The sequence below is a fragment of the Leptidea sinapis genome, chromosome 39 (assembly GCF_905404315.1).
Source record: "Leptidea sinapis chromosome 39, ilLepSina1.1, whole genome shotgun sequence".
Lineage (NCBI taxonomy): Eukaryota > Metazoa > Arthropoda > Insecta > Lepidoptera > Pieridae > Leptidea > Leptidea sinapis.
In genome coordinates, this window is record NC_066303.1 from 9,542,865 (window position 1) to 9,567,564 (window position 24,700).

At 33.3% G+C, this 24,700-nt stretch overlaps 1 protein-coding gene across 1 annotated transcript in view; it reads left to right on the plus strand.

The window, feature by feature from the left end:
- Positions 1-1,067: 1,067 nt before the first annotated feature.
- LOC126976223 (putative histone-lysine N-methyltransferase 1) overlaps positions 1,068-24,700 on the plus strand; it is a 57,586-nt gene continuing 33,953 nt past the window's right edge. The window contains exon 1 of the mRNA XM_050824466.1: positions 1,068-1,214. The gene's annotated coding sequence lies outside the window, so the exon portion shown is untranslated. The remainder of the gene's footprint in view (positions 1,215-24,700) is intronic.

The window sequence follows — 24,700 nt, forward strand, 5'->3', positions numbered from 1 at the left end:
GACAATAGGTTTTAAAAAAGATGTGGTGTCATTATTTTGTAATCTGTCAGATTCACGTTATGAGAAAGACGGTTTCGTAACCGCACGAATTATAATATGGACTAATGTATAATTAATTATACTAGATAATTTAATATGGTGAATTGATTAAGAAATACGAAAAATCAACATTCACAGGTAAGAAACAAATTGGTTCTCTAGTTTTGGCCGTGTGAAGTGTTTGTCACTCAATTTTAAATAAGATATTTGTTTGGAACAGCTTATAAACGTACTGCAGGAAGTAAAATGCAGTTTCTGCCTCTTTGAAAATTAGAATCTGCTCTTTGAATGCCCATAAATTATTAATATCCCAATCTCTACCTTAAATATCATTATTATCATCCAAATTGAGAACTACGATCTCGGAAGCATGAACATCAACAGCCACAAGTCTTATTACATAAAATACTGATAAAGTTAATAAATTACCGAGTGATTTATTATATGAGATTTCACTACTAAACTATATTATATCCTATAATCGAGAAATTTTAGTATATTTATAATATGTATTTTCATATCTTTTTCTTTCCGTTATCTTAACTGAAAACACGATTAGCAGGTAGGTATTTGTTCGATAGTTTTTTTTATTCTAAATTGATGCTTATTTTTAAGAAATTCGTAATTTGCTTGAGAACTACATCTTCCATAAAAGCGAATAGAATACCTACTAGTTGGTACATAGAAAATACGAACAGTAATCCGTTATAAATGGCAAATTTACGTAGGTTTCTTTAGCATTGCCGTGAGTAATTGTGTAAGTTATGGGATAATGTTATCAGCTCGGAGCAAAATATCGAAAGACATTAATTATACGATGCCACGCGATACTCATCATATTATTTATCAAATTTTATTAACATTGAATTGTGAAAGTAAATAAAATATGTTAATACGGTGTTACTTCACAAGTAATAACTTCATTGAAGTGTAAATACAACCGGACAGTGCTTCAGTTGCTAACTTTTTAATGTCGTAAACGCGATCGTAAAATGGCTTCGGAGTTTGGTCACTCGCGCTCTGCTATGAGAGCGCATAAGCCGTTCGTTGGCGGAAGATCTCGCGCGCGCTAGCCGGTTTTGTGTGACAAAACACGGTATTAGTTGAACACGTGATATAACTATTCTGTTTTGATTTGTTCTGATTGTTTTATCTGAAAATGGAATGCTCGTAAGGTGAGTTGGTGTGGCCAATTAATAATTGTGGTAATTTTAAAAATCTTGTAAGTTTTATTTTCAGGCACTAACTACTTATAACATTAAATTAATATTGGTAAATATATGTATAAATAATATATTTGTCGACAAAATGTGTATATCAACTTTATTATATTTCAGAAACTTTAAACTTATACGAACTTGTTTTATATTTTTTGCCCTATTAGTAGGAGTGAGATCTAAAAATAAGGGCGGTTACACAATAATTGGATTCGATACAATAATCAACATTTACAAAAAAAATTCTAAGAATATGATTGTATGATTATAAATATAAATATATGTTACTTTATAATTATTAGTACAATAACACTCATTAACAGTGCCTAGGTTTAAAAAATAAAAAACATCGACTTTCTACAAGAACTCTGAATGCGCTAGGTCAGTAGAACGGCGATATTGGGTCTGAAATTACAATTATTAACAGTAACGGCTTAGAAACTCTAATACGAAATTATTTCCGAATTTCCGAAAGATCTAGATCATGAAAACTGATATTTTGAAGGTGAAGAAAGTTGAATATACACATATATTTTTAAAATTTATTGAAAATCATTTATAGAGGAAAATACTACTGAGTCCTCGTTAAACACTGCAAATATGGAGAATAAAATATGGTAATGGTATGCGAAAATAAACAATGATTTTGCTCAATTTTTTACACTTAATAAAGACTGTCTTCCTTGATGGTACTTCATGACTGAACATATTGAACATAAGGATGTCTTAGAGAGAACAGCTTGTCTCTAGTGACTCCTGTTAACATAGAAAGGTGATTACGGATCTTATTAACCACCCAGCTTTATCTGCATGCGACGGTGGCCCACCAGGTCAATGCGACGCTGCAACCTTGATAACAGACGTAAGACATACACCCAGTTGGGCAATGGGCTGGATGAGACTATAGCGGCCTGGAGGTCTAAATAACCTTCAAAGCACCCTGGGGCAGAAAGCAACCACTGCAACTGAATTCCCTAGAGAATAGCAATGGAAATGTCAAAACTGTGTTACCAATTACCGGCTCCATCGCACAGGATGCCGGCTAGATTACGGGTACCACAACGGCGCCTACTTCTGCCGTGAAGCAGTAATGTGTAAGCTTTATTGTATTTCGGTCTGAAGCGCGCCGTAGCTAGTGAAATTTATGGGCAAATGAGACCTAACATCTAATATCTCAAGGAGACTTGTGCAGTTGTATTGTTGCACAGAATGCTTAGGTTTTTAAAATCCTAAGCAGGACTACATTGCAGGGCGTGTCAATAAACATCAGCTGAACGACCTGCACGTCTCGTCACTGATTGTCATAAAATAAACTACTAACTACGAACTGCTACAAACATTCAGCTCCTACCACCGTTCACATAGGCCGTACTAGTTAAAAAATACGGGTTGCACTCCGGGAGTGTCGGCAGAAGTGAAATCTTGAGCATGCAGATGTTTTACTTCAAAAAATATTAGCGTCACATTATGAGCGATAAAATGTGTGGGGCAATCGATTGTTACGGATAACATTCATAATTTCATCATACAACAACATTATCGGTAACTAACAAGGGTTTCTCGTCATCCTAACTAATATAAAAATGCGCATATGAGTTTGTTTGTTACGCTTTCATGCCTTAAATTATACTTAACCCATTATAATTAAATTTTACACATAAGCTACATAAAGAAAGAATAAAAGGAACTTTTTATCCTGATTTTTTCCCGAAACTCCAGGGAGCGTGCTAATTTACAGGGGCAAAATAGAAGAGAGAAATATCATTGGAGAGATTATTTATAATATACATGGCCCAATAACATCTGCAATGCTGGCCAAATAATTAAATACAACATATTTTTAAAATTAGCATATTTCATTTCACGCGTATCAACATGAATCTTATTCGATTGACCTTCTGAATTTGGACAATCTAAATTAACACTTAATACATAGGTACAAAAATAACCAAATGAAGTTTATCTTACACATAACTATGATGTATCTATTCTATAGAAGGAAAACCAATTACATTCAAGTAATTTCTATCAGTTTGAAATGTATTTCTTAACAATCGAACGCAAATAAAAACTTATATGGTGCGATGGCAACCAACGCATTTTTACTAAAAGATCAATTATTCTTTTAAAGATAAAGAATCAACTAAATTGTTACAGTGTCTACATTTCAAAGGAATGATTATATTGTCTTCTTTTTTTTTCTAAATGTATAAAGTATGTAGTGCATATCTCTTAGGCTATATCACATAAATCGGCAAATGCCTCCGTGCCAAGGTATGCCTTATATCGGCGTGATTTTGGCGCGGCGTCTGTCAACGCAGTACGCATTTTACGTGTATTAATAGACTGCTTATAGTTAGGATGATTTAGGATAATGTATCAGAAAGCTATAGAAAAAGCTATAATACTATACAAAATAAACCATCTTATAAACAAAATAAGGGTCAGAACTTGGTCAGGGCGTAGGGTGCCGTACGGCACATTCGATTTTGGTGTATCTGAAAAATCTAGTGCATTGCGGCACTTGCCGATTTTGGAACCATGTCTCTCAGAGGTATTTGTAATTCTAGGTCAGGACCTAGTCAAATGGAATTCCGTATTTATTTTATTAAATTGGGAAATTATGTACGAACTCACGACTAGTGTTCTTAAAATTGATTCCTTTAGAATTATTTTTGATGTCACTTCAAACACTATCATCGCTTCGGAAACAAATGGTGATCTGAGAGAGGAGAAGAAACTCTCCCAGCATTCTTTTTTCAGTTATTTTTAATAAAATATACAATATTATACTGTCTGGCTGAGACTAAGACTGTTAAGAGTGAAGTCATTTACCCTTAAAGCTATTATTTATCAAAGCCAATTCAGCTTCACTTCTCGAATGCAAAGTATGAAACACAATATCATAGTGTCCCGAAAATACAGGTTATATATTATCATAATAATTCTTACGCGTTGCGGAGAGATATCTCAGATATTATGAGGATTGTTCAGATATATAACAAATTCCATTTAAAATTCACTAAGCAATGTAAATTATTAATATTAATATGAAAAGTGAGAAAAGATGAGATTTTAATTAATTCTACAATAATTGCTTTGCATTAATTCTTGTTATGTAAAATGCATACCGTAACGCCAAATTACACCGACAATATGAATACTATTCTTTCGTTTATATCTTGATGTAATAGTAGGTTATGTTAAGTGAGCATCGCTTCTTCTCTTTTTTTTTATAACAATAAGGGATGATATTAGCAGAACGATCAACTGATGGTAATTGATGCGCCCTGCCCATTACAATACAGTACCGCTCAGGATTCTTGAAAAACCCAAATATTCTGAGCGGCACTGCAATTGCGCTTCTCTCCTTGAAACAAGATGTTGTCTCGTTTGTTCAGTAATTTCACTAGCTACGGCGCCCTTCAGACCTAAACACATTAATATTTACACATTTCTGTTTCACTAGTAGGCGCCTCCCACTGTAACCGAAACTGTTACCAAAAAGTACTTCATTTAAAAGTATTTTTACACAATAGCCTGTACTATAGGCACAAGACAACAATACTTTTAATACAACTCGGAAACAAATATCCATATTCATCATATAAATGTTTGCACCTACCGAGATTCGAACCCGGGACCTCTAGCTCAGTAGGCGGGGTCGCTAACCACTGGGGTATATGGGCCGTCAAACATGCTGAAGAAGGCAGTTTTATTTTAGAATCTTTATTGTTATATTTTAAGCGCTAATCTATATATTAATAAGAAAATCGAAAACTGTCACCGTCAAACAAGATAAAAAATCGCCATACTAATAATATTTTTATTTTAAGAATAACTGACAATTTTTTACTTTGAGATTCTTCATATTTTATTCGAAATCAGCCCTTACAAGCCAAAAGCCGATATTCGTCTCGTAAGAAATTAGCTCTGACACAGTGTGACGAAGAGACTTTGCCACAAATAGAACATCATCCGATTAATAGCCGTGACGCCAGTATTTCTTTAATTCAGATCAATTCAATTTCAATGCAATTCTAAATCTATTAACTGTAATAAGATTGATTTCCTTACATAATGTCATGTAATGGCCAATAAATATAATATAAGGAGTTATGTAGAGAGTTGGTAATGCGATTTCGTATATTAACATATTGCCTTGAAGAAATTTTTAGCTGCTAATTTCAATACTGCCTGCAGATTCGTCTGTGTTGACCTAAAGCTTGCGTGAATACAGAAATAGAAAATATTTGAGTAGGCCCAGTGGGAGTCTCTTTTGCACAGAAAGCCGGCTAGATTATGAATACCACAACGGCGCCTATTTCTGCTGTGAAGCAGTAATGTGTCAGCATTATTGTGTTTCGGCCAAAGGCGCCGTAGCTAGAGAAATTACTGGGCAAATGAGACTTAACATGTTGTCTCAAGGTGACGAGCGCAATCGTAGTGCCGCTCAGAATTTTTGGGTTTTTCAAGAACCCTGGGCGGCACTGCATTGTAATGGTTAGGGCGTATCAAGTACCATCAGCTGAACGTCCTGCTCGTTTCATCCCTTATTTTCATAAAAAAAGGCCCGTGAAGCTATTTTATTACAAAACCGCTTAAGGTATTGTTTCACCGTCAGCGCGAAAGCGATCAACTATTATTTTTTCGCTCAAGAAATGTACAATAGATGTTGATCCCGTGCGAATGCGCACTTCACTTGTTTGTCGCAGCGACAAGAGCTAGTCAAAGTTAATAGAGCAAGATAAACGAGTATACGTTTAGGTTACGTGATAGTACACACAACACACACAAACACCCATTCTCACTTGTAATACACGAGGAATCACAAAATTGTAGCCGACCTTATAAAGCAAGTTTCAAAGCAATTCACCAGTGGGAGACTCCTTTGCACAGAAATCTGGCTAGATTATGGGTACTATAACGGCGCCTATTTCTGTCGTAAAGCAGTAATGTCTAAACATTACTGTGTTTCGGTCTGAAGGGCGCCGTAGCTAGTGAAATTATTGGGCAAATGAGATTTAATATCTTATGTCTCAAGGTGATGAACGCAGTTGTAGTGCCACTCAGAATTTTTGGGTTTTTCAAGAAGCCTGAACGGTATTGCATTGTAATGGGTAGGGCGTACCAATTACCATCAGCTGAACTTCTCGTCTCGTCCCTTCTTTTCATAAAAAAGCAAGCAATCTTAATTAATATGTGCGTACAGTTTTTTAAGGGCCGGAAACACTCCTATAAAGCGGTGGTGATCACTTAACATGTGGTGACCCGTACGGTCGTTTGTCCTCGTCATTCATAAAAAGGAGAATCCAATCGGGTGCGCTGTGATGAGAGTCAACGGTGGTCAACCTATTAACGCCAAAGACGCTTTTGTTCGGTAAAAATTTCATACAGAGTGACTCCCAACGATAATTATTACTTACTGCAGTGTTAGTAATCACGCATCGCGGTCGTACACCCACCATAGCTTTAGCGTTTCTAGCTCTACTCGCTTCTTATTCATCGCTAGAGGTGGAACAGGTGCCTTATCTGTTTACAACCTATTGTAAGCAGGTAAGGCACCTAGTGTTAGTATCAGCTAGGTAAAAATGAAACGGCCACGAAACTTTGGTTTAGCTAAAATACTATTAAAAAAATTACTTTCACCCAAAAACTAATTTTGAAACACAGTTACAATTACACACGCATTTAAATCCTTTTAAAAGTATTTTATTTAAATAGGTAAAAATAAAAAAATTTCAATACGAAGGCAGAAAAGGTGTAGATTCATACCATATAGGGTTGCCAATCAAACTTTAAATAACAGGACTGTAATTTCTTGTCGGTGTACTTTATAATTTATATCACTCACAGTGTACGCTGTAACACAAAAAATACTTTCTCAGAGAAATATATACTCGTTAGCACCCATAGCATTTGGGCGATTTGAACGAAGGCTCAATAACTACCGTAGTTGGTAACCCTGTAATATTAATACAGTATGCATATTTATATTTATGTCTTATCGACTCATTTCAATATGTAATTTCATATACGTGCTATGTGTCATTACGTATATTTTTACAAGACATCTCATGTCTAATGAAGCACTGCTTATAATGTAATTACGCAAATCAGGTTGTCGCTATCAAAATGTACACGAGAATGGTTTTAACATTTTCACGCATATTATTCATAGTAAATTAAACTTTCTGTTTCAGTATAAATTATTATATATATTTTTTATGTAGACAACGAGCATACATGATGATGGCGGTATTTGTGAATAAACATATTAGTATTTTCTTTGACTAACGCGAGTGTAACACATAACTGTGTTTTTACATTAGATTTTTGTGTAAAAGTTACATATTTATTATTCGACGTATCAAGACCTTTCCCGATCTCGTTTGCGTCAAATTACACGCATTTTAAACCTTTAAAAGTGTTTTATTTGAATAAACGTATTTTGAAATCAAAAACCGAAAACAAATTTGTCATCTCATCGACATCTAACGGACGTAACAACAAAGGTGATCTAAAAACCATGAAAGTAAAACTCAACCCGCTCCTTAAAACTACTAGTCAATGTACGGTAAACTTCAAAACTAGTAATTTATTTCCTGCAAGCAAAAGAAACCACCAAAGTCCATTTAAAAAGGGAAAGGTTGAATACAACATGTAGTAATGCATTAAAATATAGCAATATCAACTAAAAACTACTTGTGGAATGTGAAACCAATGAATATTGGAGCAGATCGTCTTATATGTAATTAAAAGCTACTCTGCTAAAAAGGGATCTTAAGCAACTAGAGATAGTCACTTAGTTCCGGTCTTTGCGCATTCGGACTATCGCTTCTACAAGTCTTATGTAAGTTTGAAAGCATTTACATATTACAAGAAAAACGTATTCAACATCTAAGAAATCTTTATCTTGTATCTGTTTAGAAATATTATGTAAAATTTTATGTAATGTCAATAATTATTATTTAACACAATTACGGACTGATTCCATTCCACAGATTAATATAAGATATTAGCATTAGACGAAGCAATGTTTTAGTAAGACTGATAAGCTATAAGGAACATTTTCTGGTATTATGTGATTCGGTAGGTGCATCAAATATTGCGCGTGAAAGTGAACTTAAAGGAAATTTTTATGAAGTAAATCTTAATTAATTCGAAAATCAAAATATATATATATTTCTTATAAAGTATTGTAAATATTATAAAAAGCATTGTTTTATTTTGTATAAAAAAGTGTGTGTGTATAGTTATATTATACTTCTTTAGCGTAATAAAGCAAAAATCATTAAAATTATTTATTCCTCGTGCTATTCTACGCTTGCAGAAAGAACAATGTTGTAAAAAATCTTACAAAGATGGCTTTGACAATTAATTATTAAATAACGAATACGGCTGCATGGGCTTGAACCGTTTGCCTGTCCTAATATGGACGAAGAAACCAAAAAAAAAATAACGAATGTCGCAAACGTCAGAAAATTTTAGGAACCAACTTCACCTTGTGTTACAGTGATGCGCGCGCATCTTAAAATTTCATTCTCATAATTTTTTCATAACGTACCAAAAGAAGTATAACTTCAAAAACTAATCTTGTAAAATACAAAATATACTTATTAAATACAGGTATATTATGTAGTGTGTAGTTAAATTCGATTTCTTTTCACTTTTTCCTTGAAGGCCGTGAAAGCTTAAAAGTACCGTCAGGCACCATTATGTTTATTATAATACTGTTTATTATCAGCTGTAGTTGTAAAATTGTAATCACTTTTGCATTCATAATTTTATATATTTATATTCAAATAATATTTTAATCCAAGTGAAAGTTGTTGTTTTTAAACAATTGTTTAACTACTTTCCTTTGGTAGAAAGTACTTTGTCATTCTGTTCTCTTGTCAGTTATTCGTTTTATTATGATTTCTAATAAAATAGAGAACAGATCCTTAAAGAAAGCACATTCTTATTGAGTGACAGTTGTGTGTCATAACATAAGGTATAGTTTATTATATTAAAGTGAATCTCTTATTTCATCGTCTCAAACTTTTTCGTCTGTGTGTTGCATGTCGCGTGACGGTCGGGCGGTGCCTATAGTTGGCAGCAGCTGACCGTTTAGTGTATAGACTATTACTTATTTGTACCAGTGCTCCACGCTATTTTGTTTGTTTTTGTCAGTGTTTAATGTAAAAGTTGTTATTTATTATTTAGTTAAATGTCTATAATGTGAAAAAAAGTTTCACTTTTACCGTGGTTTCGTAAAACCACACAATCCTTTTTTTTTTCTGATTTATTTCTATTTATTGTCTCATCTTTATATATATATAATTCTTCTGTACGTGTGTTGACAGTGAACTCTTCCTAAACGGCTGGACCGATTTCAATGAAATTTTCTGTGTGTGTTCAAGTGTATTCGAGGATGGTTTAGATTCACAATTGAACATGACCTACCTCCTAAATGGCTGGACTGATTTTGGTGATTTTTATAGTGTTCCAGTGAATTTGAGATTGGTTTAGATTCTCAATACAGTCGACAAATAATTCTCCTACACACGTGTGTACAGGACAACGTCTGTCGGGTCCGCTAGTACATTATAAATAATAAAAAAATTAAATACTAATTCAATTAAATATAAATTCCTGCATAAAAGTTGTTTTGTCCAAGACTGCATTGTAAAGGTCAACTTGTTAGGTACCAAATGAAATTAGTGTTGGAATACGATTACAATAATTCAGAATCCAAACACGAGTATGCTGGGTGGGCGTCTATCATATGACATAAGCTTTTTTATTTTTGGAATTGTCAATTGTGTCATGTATAATAGCTGATACCCGTGATTTCGTGCTCGTACTCACACGTACGAGCACGAAAAAATAGTTGTTTCCTAAAATATACTCTATATTAAATGAAAATATCGCAATAACTTTGTGTTAGGTAAGGAAGCCAAGTGTCTCAGAAAAGAAAATCTTAGAAGACTTGAGCTAGCTTAGGTTTTCCGTGACAAACAACAAATGAAAACCTCTATCATTTTATTTATATAGATAGCTTTGTTTCATACACAAATAATAGAATTTAAAAGTAAACTTAGTATTAATACTGTGGTAGCGGGATGTTATTAATAACATCCCGCGGACTAGTAATAGTAGTAAAAAATTAAGGACTCCGTGTCACCTTACATAACAGTGTAGCACCAAAACAAGTCGATTAACGTGTAAATACATAGCCCCACGCACACACTTACACTACTACAAGCCAATTGGCGGCCATTATGAGAATTGTCATCGTCTGTGACAGATCAGTTTGCGTCTCAATAAAATATTTAAAAAATGGTGTCGTGCGTTGTGAAAAAGTGTAAAAACGATACTATTTAAGTATTTGTGGCCATATATGATTATTTAAGGGAGAAAAAATTGTGTAACTAGTATCCCCGGTAACCGCACACACACCAGCATAACGGTGTTTCACTTGCTAATATCACAGCGCGGAGTCCTTCTTTTTTTCTCGTCCGTGCCCGCTACGTACCAATGTATTTTCAGTTTTCTAATTTATATGTTCGTTGTCGAGGGTATAGGACGTGGTTATCACATTCTATCAGGTAACTAGTGTGTATTCTCGTTTGTCCTCCTCTTCCATACAAAAAGAAACCTAGACATAGTAAAAATAAAGCTTTTAATAGCTCCTTAACGCAGTAAACTACAGTCATGTGAAGGTCTACATCTTCTATAAGATAGATATTTATATAAAAACTACCTGACCCAGCAAACGTTGTATTGCCGATATTAAAATCGCGATACAAAAGTAACTGTTGATCGTAGATGGGTGAAAATTTGAATTTGTATGTATTTTTTTAATGCTGACTCATAATCAAACAAATTTAAAAAAAAATGTTAAAAATTAAAAAAAAAAAATGGCGTGGACTACCCTTAACAAGGGGGATGAAAAAAATTGATGTAGTCCGATTCTCAGACCTACCCAATATGCACTCAAAATTTCATGAGAATCGGTCAAGCCGTTTCGAAGGAGTTTAACTACAAAGACCGCCACATGAGAATTTTATATATTAGATAAATAAAGAACGGTATAAAGTTTTTGTTTGGTCAGGTATAATAGATAGATGTAAGAAACTAAACTCGATATTATATTTAAAGCAAATATGTATGTAACAAGTGAATCTAGGCGTACGATCATCAGATTAGAGATTTGCTTAAAACTGGCTGAAGTGAGAGTCTAGACTATAGCAATACCAGGCAATAAGTCGTCGTCATATGCCTATCCCTGAGACACAGACAGAAGGAAGATACGTTTTATATATGATATTTGTACAATAGGAACAAAAAAATAATTAATTTATTTCTATCTCAAATTTACTTATCGTTATCTACAAATAAATGACAAAGTTATCGTAATTTACAGTGTAACTAGGAGATATATGCTCGTATTTACAATACTATCGCATAGTATGTACTCTTATATAAGGCTTTGTAATAGAGGTCTGTGCTGTGATCCTTGGTTTGTCTGTAATGTGAAAAGGGTGTGTTTGATGTGAGTGTGATATGTTGCAGTTACTAAGTGGACATATTATTACTATCTAATAATACTTTATTCGTTATGATGAATGAATGAAGGAATGAAAACACTTTATGGTAGCACAATTAGGCGACCTTATCCTTATTCAGCGATCTCTTCCAGGTAACCTAAGCCTAAACCTATAAACATTTATTTGGCTGAGAATATCTACTTAGATGTTCTTACTTAAGTTACTTAACTTAGGCCTCGACGAGTTAAGATTCGTTCTTGACTTATACTTACCTATTTTGTGAAATTTTTTATACTTATCTTTTGGTCTTTAGTCCACCAGTTTTTCTGTTGTGTAATTAACACGATACATTAGTATGTGGAAATGTTAGCAAAACCTTCTTAATTACTCTTTTGGGCTTAAGCTTAGAAAGGTTATTCTTGAACTGTTATTATAATATATTTTCTCCTAGATGACATTAAATAACAGAATAATATAAAACGGTCAAGTGTTAGTCGTTAATACGATCTGATCGAATTCTTATGGATTCTGTAGCATCATATCAGATATATACACCATGTGATTTTTAAATAAAAATATAGCAGGAACAAGAGAGGGTGCTATAAAAACATTTAAAAAAATTAAAGTGTGTTTGTAATACGCCATCATCGCTTTTGTTATTCGTTGCAGCGGCAATTACAATATATACTGTTTAACAGAACTTATGTCGAAGGCTTATTAAAGTATTGAAGATTACGTAAGCGGAATTGTAACAATATGAAACAATATGGAATTGAATAGTATTGTAGTTGTTATTTTTTATGGATTTTATGGTTCAGCCTTGTATAATTTTACTGTATTGCATCAATTTTTAAAAAATAATATTTAAAATAAATCAATTTTTAAAAAATAATATTAAAAATAAAAAAAATTTAAACTTTTGTGTAATTAGCATACATTTGAATTGTATTTTTGGGGATTAAAAATTTAAAGTGTGTTTGTAATTCGCCAATATCGCTTTTGTTATTCGTTGCAGCGGCAATTACAATATATACTGTTTAACAGAACTTATGTCGAAGGCTTATTAAAGTATTGAAGATTACGTAAGCGGAATTGTTACAATATGAAACAATATGGAATTGAATAGTATTGTAGTTGTTATTTTTTATGGATTTTATGGTTCAGCCTTGTATAATTTTACTGTATTGCATCAATTTTTAAAAAATATTTTTTTTTAAACTTTTGTGTATTAGCATACATTTGAATTGTATTTTTGGGGATTAACGTTGACGAGCAATCTGTTGATTTTATGTCAGTAAAATATTTTTGACTTTGACTAACTACTGCACAATATTGCTTTGGAACTTTTACAAAAGATGTCTCGTCGTCAAGCATTACGAACTGCATTATCTTCTAAACGCGAGTATTACAAACAATACCTGGAAGGTACAATACCTTATGCATTATTGTGCCGCAATCGCAAAGGAGATGAAGAGGCGTTTCATCGGCCTCAAGGCAAATCTGCAAGCACTTACGTTTTTTATTCTGACCACACTGAGGTGCTTGTTTAGGCGATAGTGCCATAAGATAACTCGTAACATTACTAGCTACTACTAATTACTAGCTGACCCGACAGACAACATGGTTTCGTTTTTGTTAAGAATAATAAATTATTCGGTGTCATTCATTTAATTAGGATTGGGATGAGTTCACGAGCATTTTATTTCTTCATCAACTTAACACAATTTTATTTCCATACGTGACTAATTCATCGAGATGTTTCGAGGTGTGTGTGGTTGTCGCTGATCTTTCATTCGACGACTAATCCGTTTATCAGGTATGTTTGTTTCTGTTTTATTTTTGTTTTATTCCATATTTTCCATGTTGCTGTGTTTCAAAAAATACGTGTACAGAAGGCAGCAAAAGTGAAGTGGTTGGTAGTAATTAAACACAAATTGACTCGTTTCATAAAAACTATATTACAATAAACAATCTCTAAATTTGACCAACCATCTTCATCATCAGTCATTTTTTTTGTAACATGAATATACACATTAAAAATATCTACTATTATCGGCTTCTTAAAAATTTTATAATGACACTAACTGACCCGACAGACGATGTTCTGTTCATAATAAAAAAAAACTCTTGCGGGTGGGTATTCGTAAAATCCATCCTTAGCTAACCTCTAGTCTGCGAAAGGATATTCCTATCAAATTTTAAGTCTTTAACCTTTTTGTTCCAGAGATATCGTGATGAGTCAATAGGTAGATAGGTGGAAATCTCTTATATATACATAAATAAGATAGATTGAATCCAAATTAAATTTGTAGCCATGCGGGACTGGCTGATCGATGTCACTGTTTCAAATTTAAACATTTTTTGATTTGAAAGAGCCACATCTCAACTCAATTTCCTAATATGTAATTGTTGGGGTTTAGTAGGTTATCAACTGTTAAGTAGAGCTTGTAGATGGAGCCACAACAAAGAGAGTCAAACAAGACATAGGTACCAAAATTAACGTTCAATGCGTCACTCGAACGGTTGCCTCAGCGCTCGGACGACAGGTGCAGGTTCGAGTCTCACATCGTTCATAAATTTTGGTTACAAATTTAATTGTATAATTAATCTCGAAGTGAGGGATATCGCTTTAAAAATAACAAATTGTTTAGATCGACTTCAGTTCAAATAGTAAATATTAGAGAGCCCCGAGGAGATAATTTCCTCAAATATAAATCAATTGAATTTACTCTCCGCATGATATACCAAAGTTAACTTTATGATCAAGCTACAGTTAGATGAAAGCTTTGAAAGAATGATATTTTGCGGTCAATTCTCTTTTCAGAGCAAAAACATTGTGGTCTTGCGGTAGCGTCCATTTTTATTACGATTTCATCTTTGTTACATCTTTTAAAATGTTATAACACTACATCTTATATTTATTATAATGATAATCTTATAACTTAGATAAACTATACGTCTAGATAAAGCCGCTTGTTGCTAGACAACCGATGAAAACAGGCCAGGCTTATTACTTTACCGTACATGACAAGCTACGTCTTACACTTGCAATTGAATTGAATTGCTCAAAATAGAGGTTAACAGTCAACCTCAATTTTTTTCGACATTTTTACAGCTGTCACAATCTGTATAGACGTATAAACGATCGAACCTTGATAATATTTTCATATTTTACAGTTTTTTGTGACATAGTCCATTGTGATACGCCAGTAGCTACTAATTATTGAAGTAAATACTTCTTTAGCGACGTTGAGCATTTTTTTTTATGGGTATAAAATGTTAAAGTCGCGTCAGGACACGTGACCTAATCGAAAATTCGTAAGACAGTCATTAGACAGACAATATAGATGTAAGATTTATACTTTCTAACTAATTATAGTTCGGCTTTCGGTCATTGGACCAGTAGGTAGTTGAATCATTGTGAATGCGAAGCCGAAACACCGCGAGGTCGAGGAATCGAATCTCATCTCTCGTGAAATATTTTTACAGTTTATTATGGATGAAATTTGATTAATTTTTTTTTAAATAAATAAATTGTAATATTTGATTACTATAGCGTAATAAATTAATATTATTACTATTTAACCACATAAATGCTAGTACTTTTATACTGATAAATAAAGCAATTCGTGCGAAATTATTTCCTAACAATTCCAAAATATTCAAAAATGCACAACGTTAATGTTCAAGTTTTCACTTCTGCCGGCACTCCCGGAGTGTAACCCGTTTTTTTAAAGAGCGACGTATTCCGGCGATCTTAACCAGAACCGGCCTACCAACACTGCGTCTTCCGGTACGTGGTCGCCATTCGGGGACTTTACTGCCGAAACGGCCATAATATTATAAAATAAATCTATATGGAGTAAACATATTCGAAGAATTACGCTAGAAGCAACGGCTTACTTATAGAATTAATAATTATATTACGTAATACCATTCTTTCTATAGAAATATATGCAATATAAAAATACAAAATGTTTATTTTCGAATGTATTAACGAAGTCTAGAAAAATTATATGTCTAAAGTATGTTAAAACTAATGTAGTTTGTTATTATTCAGTTACTTTTGGGGTCAACAAGCAATGAATAATTACAGTTGACTTGACGTTGAATATTTCCTAGTATATTTTTTGTGTGTGTGTGTGTGTGTGTGTGTGTGTGTATGTGAGATACATGCCTTTGTCGAAATGACGGTATAAAGAAGATATAAATATAATATTTAAAAGAACCAATTGCTTTCATAATAGTTATTTGGAATCATTCGTTATAAACTTAACCTAATAGAGTTTTATAATAACTTACATGAATAAAAGACACTTTTAGTTGGCCATCAAAAAGGGCACATCTCTTAGTAGTTGTGCCAGAGAGAATAATTGTCACACAATAATATTTCATGATTATTTCCGAAATAAACCCAAAACATTAAATAAGCACAGTATATTTGTATTACAAAACTCTACATTTTAGTCACTTATCCAGCAAAACTGGAACCTTCGCTTTGAACAATCATTGTGCTGAGACAGATAACTGGCAACAAGGCCTTGCAAGCCGGAAACGATTGAGGAAAATTGACTGTTTGTAAACTCTGCAAAATATATTTGTAACTGTATCTTATTAGGTTGACGGCACTGGCCTGTATAAATACCACTGGACAGGCTGTTCCACATGTTTGACGGCAAATTTTTTGTGCTTATTTGAAGCGCCACTCGCGAGCGTCCAGAGAACTGCTTTTGACGTATAATACAAATGGCTGCGATACTCTGAAATATTTTTTCATTTTAAATATTAATTAATTTCGTTCGTTTTCCGTGGTATTTATACTTCAAGAATCAACGTTATAAAGTACACAATTTTAATTTTGTAAATAGTTTCCCACCATCTATCGATGTTTGCTGAGGTAGCCATCACTAGTTTTAGTACCGTAAACTCTCGCGACATGGCCATAAGCGACAAAATGGCGAATATCAAACAGGCACAAAACTTGACAAGAAAATACATATCAAGAAAATCAAGAATAAACATGACCTGGAAAAATATTGGAGTTAAAAAATCTATACTTTCAATTATACGAATATTAAGTGACGTTAAGTTTTTGCATGCTTTTAATTTAAGCTGGATAGAGGACACATTGTACCAAAATCTTAAGTTAATGTTGGCAACATCTCAAGTCAATTTCGTAATATGCAATTATTGGGGTTGAGCAGGTTATCAACTGTAAAGTATCCTGTAGGTAGCCACAACCTGAGTGTTGAACAGAGACCTACGAGATTTATCAACGATACGTCACTCGAACGGTCGGCTCAGTGGAAAGAGCGCTCGCACGCAGCGCCAAAGATTGCCGGTACGAATCCCGCATCGTTAATTTTTTTTTCAAATATAATTTGTGTCATAAAAAATGGTTTATAATATTTACCTACAAATATACAGTACGGAAGCTTTGATAGGCGAATCCGACTTGCGCTTGTTCAGTTTATTTTAAACATTTTTAGATTTTATTTACCAGTGGGAGGCTCCTTAGCACAGGATGCCGGCTAGATAATAAGTACCACATCGGCGCCTGTATCTGCCGTGAAGCAGTAATGTGTAATCATTATTGTGTTTGGGTTTGAAGGACGCCGTAACTAGTGAAATTACTGGGCAAATGGGACTTAACATCTTATGTCTCAAGGTGATGAGCGCAGTTTTAGTGACGCTCAGTATTTTTGGGGTTTTTCAAGAAACTCGAGCGGCGCTGCATTGTTATGGACAGGGCGTATCAATTACCATCAGCTGAACGTCATGCCCGTTTCGCCCCTTATTGTCATAAAAGGTGGTCACCATTAATGCAGTGTAAACATGTCAGCACCACAGGATTCGGAAAACACCATTCTAATTCAGTAATTTACAAGACATCCCATCAGTCAGTGCAATACTTTTTACTAGGTACCAACACCTCGTTAAATACTAATACTTATCAACAAATACACGCAAGCAGTTATATCAATTACGCCGATCTATCTAATTTTATGACTATTTGACGTGACATTGGTAATTTTAACAACAATAAATTCCGGAGGCATCAATTCAGAGATATAACATCAATTCAATGTGCACATAAATCACGAAATAAATAATAAAGTAAAGGTTTAATTTTTTAGAGATTGATAATCAGATGTTTTAATAACAACCACTTTAACCATTTCTTAAAAGTAAAAACATAGGCCATTCCTATTTAATTTAAGGTATTTGCAATTCAAAATGTGAGAATTGCAAATAATCTCAAATAAATCCAAATTTACAACAGCGTTTTACAAGGGCTCCAAGGTTTGTTATTCCTCTAATAATACAAAAATACTTGACTAACCCACAAAGGGACATATATATATTATGTATACAAGAAAGATACAATAACATGGTAATTATATATGACATAGTATCATATTACCGAAACAAACGAATAACCTTGTTTTTATTCTTACTTTTACCGCTTTCTTTGTCATTTGATACTTCGAGTTTTGTAAGATGGCGTAAATAAAAGAATATAGCGATATGAACGCATACCTAATAAGAATACTTTAAATACCAAAGTAAGACCGTCTGCAAGTTCCGCTATTTATATAGCCTGTATAGAAGTCAGCTATATCTACAAAAAAAAAGAGTGTGTGTACTTATGTATGCACGCAAGAAGTTATACTTCTTCGGCCTAACAAAGCAAAAATCCATAAAATTGTTTATTCCCCGTGCTATTCTACGTTTGTAGAAAGAACAATATTGTAAAAATATTGCAACGATGGTTTAGATAATTAATTATTAAATAAAGAATACGGCTGTACGGGTTTGAACCCTTTGCCTATCCTAATAATGGAAGAAGAAACCAAAAAAATATAACGAATGTCGCAAACGTCAGAAAATTTTAGGAACCAACTTCATCCTGTTACTTTTGTGTTACAGTGATGCGCGTGCATCTTAAAATTCCACTCTCATAATTTTTTCATAACGATCCTAAAGAAGTATAACTGCAAAAATATGACAAAATATTTAAAAAGGCCAAAAATTTATATCTATTTTATTTTTAATGACAAATCTCTATTTTCTGTAAATTTAACTTAATTTTAGTTTTACAAACATTTAAAAATTTAAGGAACATTATATAAATCTATTAAAAAAAATTAAATCTGTAACAGTATCTATGTGTAACTTTTAGTGCATATTAGTAGGAGGCTCCTTTGCACAGGATGCCGGCTAGATTATGGAGCCACAACTGAAGTGAAGCTGTAATGTGTATCTAGAGAAATCTAGAGAGCGCCGTATCTAGTGAAATTACTGGGCAAACGAGACTTAACATCTTATGTCTCAAGGAGACGAGCATTGTAGTGCCACTCAGTATTTTTGGGATTTTCAAGAATCCTGAGTCCAGCTGAACGTCCTACTGAATGGGACAACACGTTGTCCCTTTTTATCATAAAAAAAGTTCGAGTCGTAAATACGACCACTTGACTAATTCTTATCAGTATAAAGTTTCATCATGGAAGATAATTATTGTCATCGATCAAAAGTTTCTCACCTGTTTAGTAAAATTGCAAAGCGGTTTCTTAGCACCGTTTTTCCCGCAACAAAAACAAGTAATTGATCCGAGATGGTACTGTTATTGGCATATTATACATTCTCAGTTTTATGTTCTACGCTTGAGTTGCGATCGCTTATGCTAGTGCATTGCACCAAAACTTGAGGACGTTTTGTTTTAATATTACAATGTTTTTCTTTATGATATCATATGGCTGAAATAAATATTTCTATCTCTTCGTTGGCAAGTTGTTTCCATGCGATGAAATTCGTGAAAATTGTGTTAAATTTTGCGTGAAACGTTATCTTTTTTTCTTAGCCATCAACGCTATTAAGATTATATATTTATCTAAAATATCAGGAGAACAATGGATGTAAGCTAATGACAGAAAGTTGTGAATAAAGTTGGAGGAGACATCAACTCAAAAATCTTAAGAATAATAATTGTACTAAATCTAAATTAAGCAAATTTATAAATACTTCCTATGCAAAACCAACAACATCTCAAATGTATTTTTTTAAGAGATATGGAATAGATTATTATTATTACTTACTTAAAATAAAATGCGTTTTCATATCATTTCAAATTAAATCCAATACTTACAAAGTGCATAAATTTATTTAATTGTTAACTTATCGAAATTTATTTAAAATTCTGAGGGTTAAAAATTATTGCTGGAAAAATAGAATTTTAGACTGATATTAAATCAGTCAGGCAAATTAGAAAAAAATGTGAGATATTATGTAATTAGTTATATACCTACACCATCAAATATGAAAAATCATTTAAAGTTTTTAAGATATAAATAATAATAAGATCAGACTGAGTTAAGGATTTACTTAATTAACCCGCGAGATTTAATCAGAAATGCGGAGATCCGTAGGAGAACCACAGTCACCGACATCGCCCAAGTGGTTGCGAGACTGAAGTGGCAGTGGCCAGGGCACATAGCTCGACGGACACTTGGCCATTGGGGCAGTAAAGTCCTTAAATGGAGACCACGTACCGGAACACGTAGTGTTGGAGGGCCCCCCACAAGATGGACCAACGATCTGGTCAAGATCCCCGGAATAGGTTGGATGAGGGCAGCGCAGGACCAACCGATCTTTTGGGGATGCCGTCTTCCGGCAGAAATGATAATGCGTTAAGAATTGCCTGGATATCTTCAGTGAAGTACTTATCAGACATGATGAAGAGAGTTATATTATTCTATAGCAGAAGTCCACAAATTTGTCTGTGTTCAGTTCAATTAAGTCTGGAATCTGGACCACTGAACCGTGTTTATTTTCGAAGGCCTATTAAGCCTGATCCATCAATAAAAATATTTTGTCCATGAGTTTTCTTCGGAACTGTACGACGTACAAATCTGCATATATGATTTCTTTTCAGTCATATTACTATCAAGTTATTCGAATAAATATTTGATTTAAATTTCACATCTATTATCTCACAGTTATGTGACACATTTAGCTTCGGCTTATTAAAAAAAAAAAAAACAAATAAGGTCTATGAGTTCCATAGGCAATTGAACCTCATTACATAATATATTTTAAGATTCTTAAAATTAAAGTTATAATATTTTTTCATAATCGCTAATGAAATGCTCACAAAATACCTTTATTTATATACGGTGTGTAATGCAACTACTGTACTCAATAACCTTTGTTTTGTATTAATTTACATTAATTTTTTTGACTTACTCTTGTAAGATATTGACTAGTTGACATTTGAGTTTTTTGTTGCATCTCTTTACATATATTGTAATTGAAATGATTTGTAAAACGATGAACGTGTAAATGTTGATTTAAAATAGTGGCAATGAGTTTCTTGCCACTTCTACTCATTAGCTCAACCCTTTACGAAGCGGCGGTAAATTTAACAAGAAATGTGTAATTTTTTGACATTCATATGTGTCATTTCCGTGCCCTACATGAACGAAGTGATTGTGATTTGATTGATTGATTGATATTAACTTTATACTAACTACCAAATGTGAAAAACTGACTGACACAGGTACATAAACGTGTATACGATACTCGGTTGATGTCCGCTGGTAAGTTCGAAGTTCCTAGAATCAATAACTACTACGGAGACAGAACTTTAAAAAAACGCCTACCTTATCTATTAAACAGCTTGTCTGACGACATCCGACTAGAAACCAGTAAAAGAAAATTTAAAACTAAACTTAAGAAATATTTATTGTCAACACTGCCTTAAAATTAAATTTAGATTTTTTTATTATATTTTTATCAATATTTGGTAATTAAACTTGTATAAAATCAATGTTCTAATAAGCATTAATGTATTACAAGAGACTTGATCCTGCAGACAAACTGTCCAAACAGTTTTGCAGGCTATGTTAGCTTTTAAGATTCTTTCTGTAAATGATTAATAGTATAAATAAATAAATAATTTTGAAGTGAAAACTACTTTAAGAGCGGTACGCATATTTTTAGATGAGATAAAATCTCTGGACTCGCGACACCGTTACGAGACGCAACTGTAGTGTGTGCATATATGCATATACATATAGCAGACCGCAAACGCGTCTAGAAAAGTAAAATGTTGATATATTATATTATACGAAACAAAATATTTTATTTCCTATTTTAGTTACCATGAACCTATAGTTTCTATTTTACATAGATTGCAATAATTGTAATCATAATGATGAAGATACAAGAGTTGTTAAAATTGTTAACGATGATTCATAAAAGAATATTAAATGCATTTTAAAGATTCTAATAATTAATAAAATACAATTCATAAATAAAATACAATTCATAACCCAATAACCCTAGTTATCATCTAAAAATGTCCAACGTGCCAAAAAAAATGTGCAGCCCGTAATTTTTTTCACATTAAATATTCCATTCCACAAATATCTTCGTTGCCGATAGAGAATGATTTAAATGAAAATCATAACCATTTAAGGATAATTGAAAGCGATATCTTGTGATTTATAACATGCGAGATTAAGTCATGCGTATTACTGTCTTGTAGATACATATCTAGCGGTTTAATTGATTGGTAGCAGATAGGTAACAGAGTTTCGTATTCGACACCGACACATCGGAAATCCGAAATAATTTCCTGTATGTATTCGGTTCGGATCACTTATGTATCTTAAATCTTATTGCTCATACATTAAGTTTAATTGAATTAACTTAAGCTTGATTGTGTGTTGCGTATATTTTTTTTTAAAAATAAGATAAAATAATAAAAAAGAAATATTATGAGGGGTATCAGTGGGAGGCTCCTTTGTACAGGATGCCGGCTAGATTATGGGTACCACAACGGCGCCTATTTCTGCCGTGAAGCAGTAATGTGTAAGCATTACTGTGTTTCGGTCTGAAGGGCGTTGTAGCTAGTGAAATTACTGGGAAAATGAGACTTAACATCTTATGTCCTAAGGTGGCGAGCGCATTTGTAGTGCCGCTCAGAATTTTTGGGGTGTTTCAAGAATCTTGAACAGCACAACACACGCAACATTATAATGGACAGGGCGTATCAATTACCATCAATTGAACATCCTGCTCGTCTCGTCCCTTATTTTCATAAAAGAAAAGATAAAGAGAATGATAGTATGTTGGGACATCACTTATTAATTCTTACTTATTTATAAGGAATTATACAATGGATATTAGGCAACTTGTGGCTTGAAAAGGGTATTTCATGTTAATAAAAAAGCTTAATTTAAAAACTACAAATCTTTATATATATATTTCTTCTGTGCGTGTGTTTGTCACTGAACAACTCCTTAACGGCGGGACAGATTTTAATGAAATTTTCTGTATGTCTTCATGTGGATTCGAGAATGTTTTAAATTCGCAATTGAACTATGGTTTAAAATCATCAAAATTGGCACAGCCGCTTATCTCCTAAGAATTGTGATGAATTTTTTTTTGTATTATTATTATTTCAGTGAATTTGAGACTGGTTTAGATTATCAATTCAGTCCATATATAATTCTCCTACCGATGTGTATTTTACTGATTTTTCAAATTTAAGACTTGTGTACAGGACATCGTCTATCGGGTCCGCTAGTATATATATTATGAAGATGTGAAAATAGTTTCACCTTCTGTTTATTATTTTTATACCAGTCAGAAACAAGCTGCAACCTTTATGCCTCCCAGGATATTTAATTAAGGTGTTTAATTTTGAAGGATTATAATTGGAACGATAAATAGTGTAGTATTATAAACACACGCTAAGACAGAGCTACGTAATTGTGAATTAAGTTTGGTTGGTTTCCTTCTTGTTTAGTTATTATTAAAGCTTTGGTAATATTATTTCCTACACCTCTTCTTCCTCGCGTCGTATTACTCAATGCTAAGGGTCGCGATTTCTCTGAGGATTCAACTTCTTGACAATAGTTCGGCATCTGTGTCTGTATTTGGCTACGTACATTGCGTCATGAAGCCCTTTATCCAGAGATGTGTGGATTTGGTCAGCCTATCTTATAGGGCTGCGACCTCTGGGGCGTAGTCCGTCTGCCTTCCCAGTAACCATCAGTTGTTCGAGGTTGTGGCCATCTTTTCTGGCGATATGTCCAAAGAACTCTAAGATTCTAATTTGGATACATTATTAGTAATAGTTTCCTCGATGGTAAAATCAAATCTAAAGTTATATCTGAAAAATAAAACGAGACCCTTAATTACGGCGTTAAATTTCACTACTGGTCATTTGATTTAAAAAAAATAACCAAACTACATAATATATGAGATAATAAAACGTATAAACGTTATATAATATTATAAACATTTTCAAAATTTCCTTAATAATCGAAAAGTACTCGTCATAACTAAATTCACGCGCCTTCTCTTTAGCAAGAAGCTCGGTCCAACCCTTAAAGAATACCAAAGATTAAAATCTAAAGATAGAATTCTAAAGATTTTTAAGATGATTTATCGATCACTGAAGTAGATTTCGAGCATCAAAAATAACAACAAATCAGTCCTTTCAACACGTTTTACGTATAACTAATGTGCAATGCGTAGTACATGCGCCACGTTTTCAACAAATACTTAATTGTTTCGTTGTCTTCTGTCGTCACGCAAGCCAATATCGTATGATGCATGATGCCGGTAGGCAATGCAACGACAAACCAACACGCGACATCTAAGAAAAACGAAAGTATTACAACAATCTCATCTAGGTACATCTCATTCTACAACCATATTAAGTAATTATGAAACTTTATTAACTGTCCGTGAAAACACGGGGATAGTTTTGAATAATTTCTATAAATAATCTTGAAGATGAGTGAAATCACGCCTCAGATATCAGAATGTTTCCGAAAAGGCAGGTCTGACTGTTCTTAGGGGCACTTTGATTCCTCAGTTGAGTGTGGCTGAAGAAGA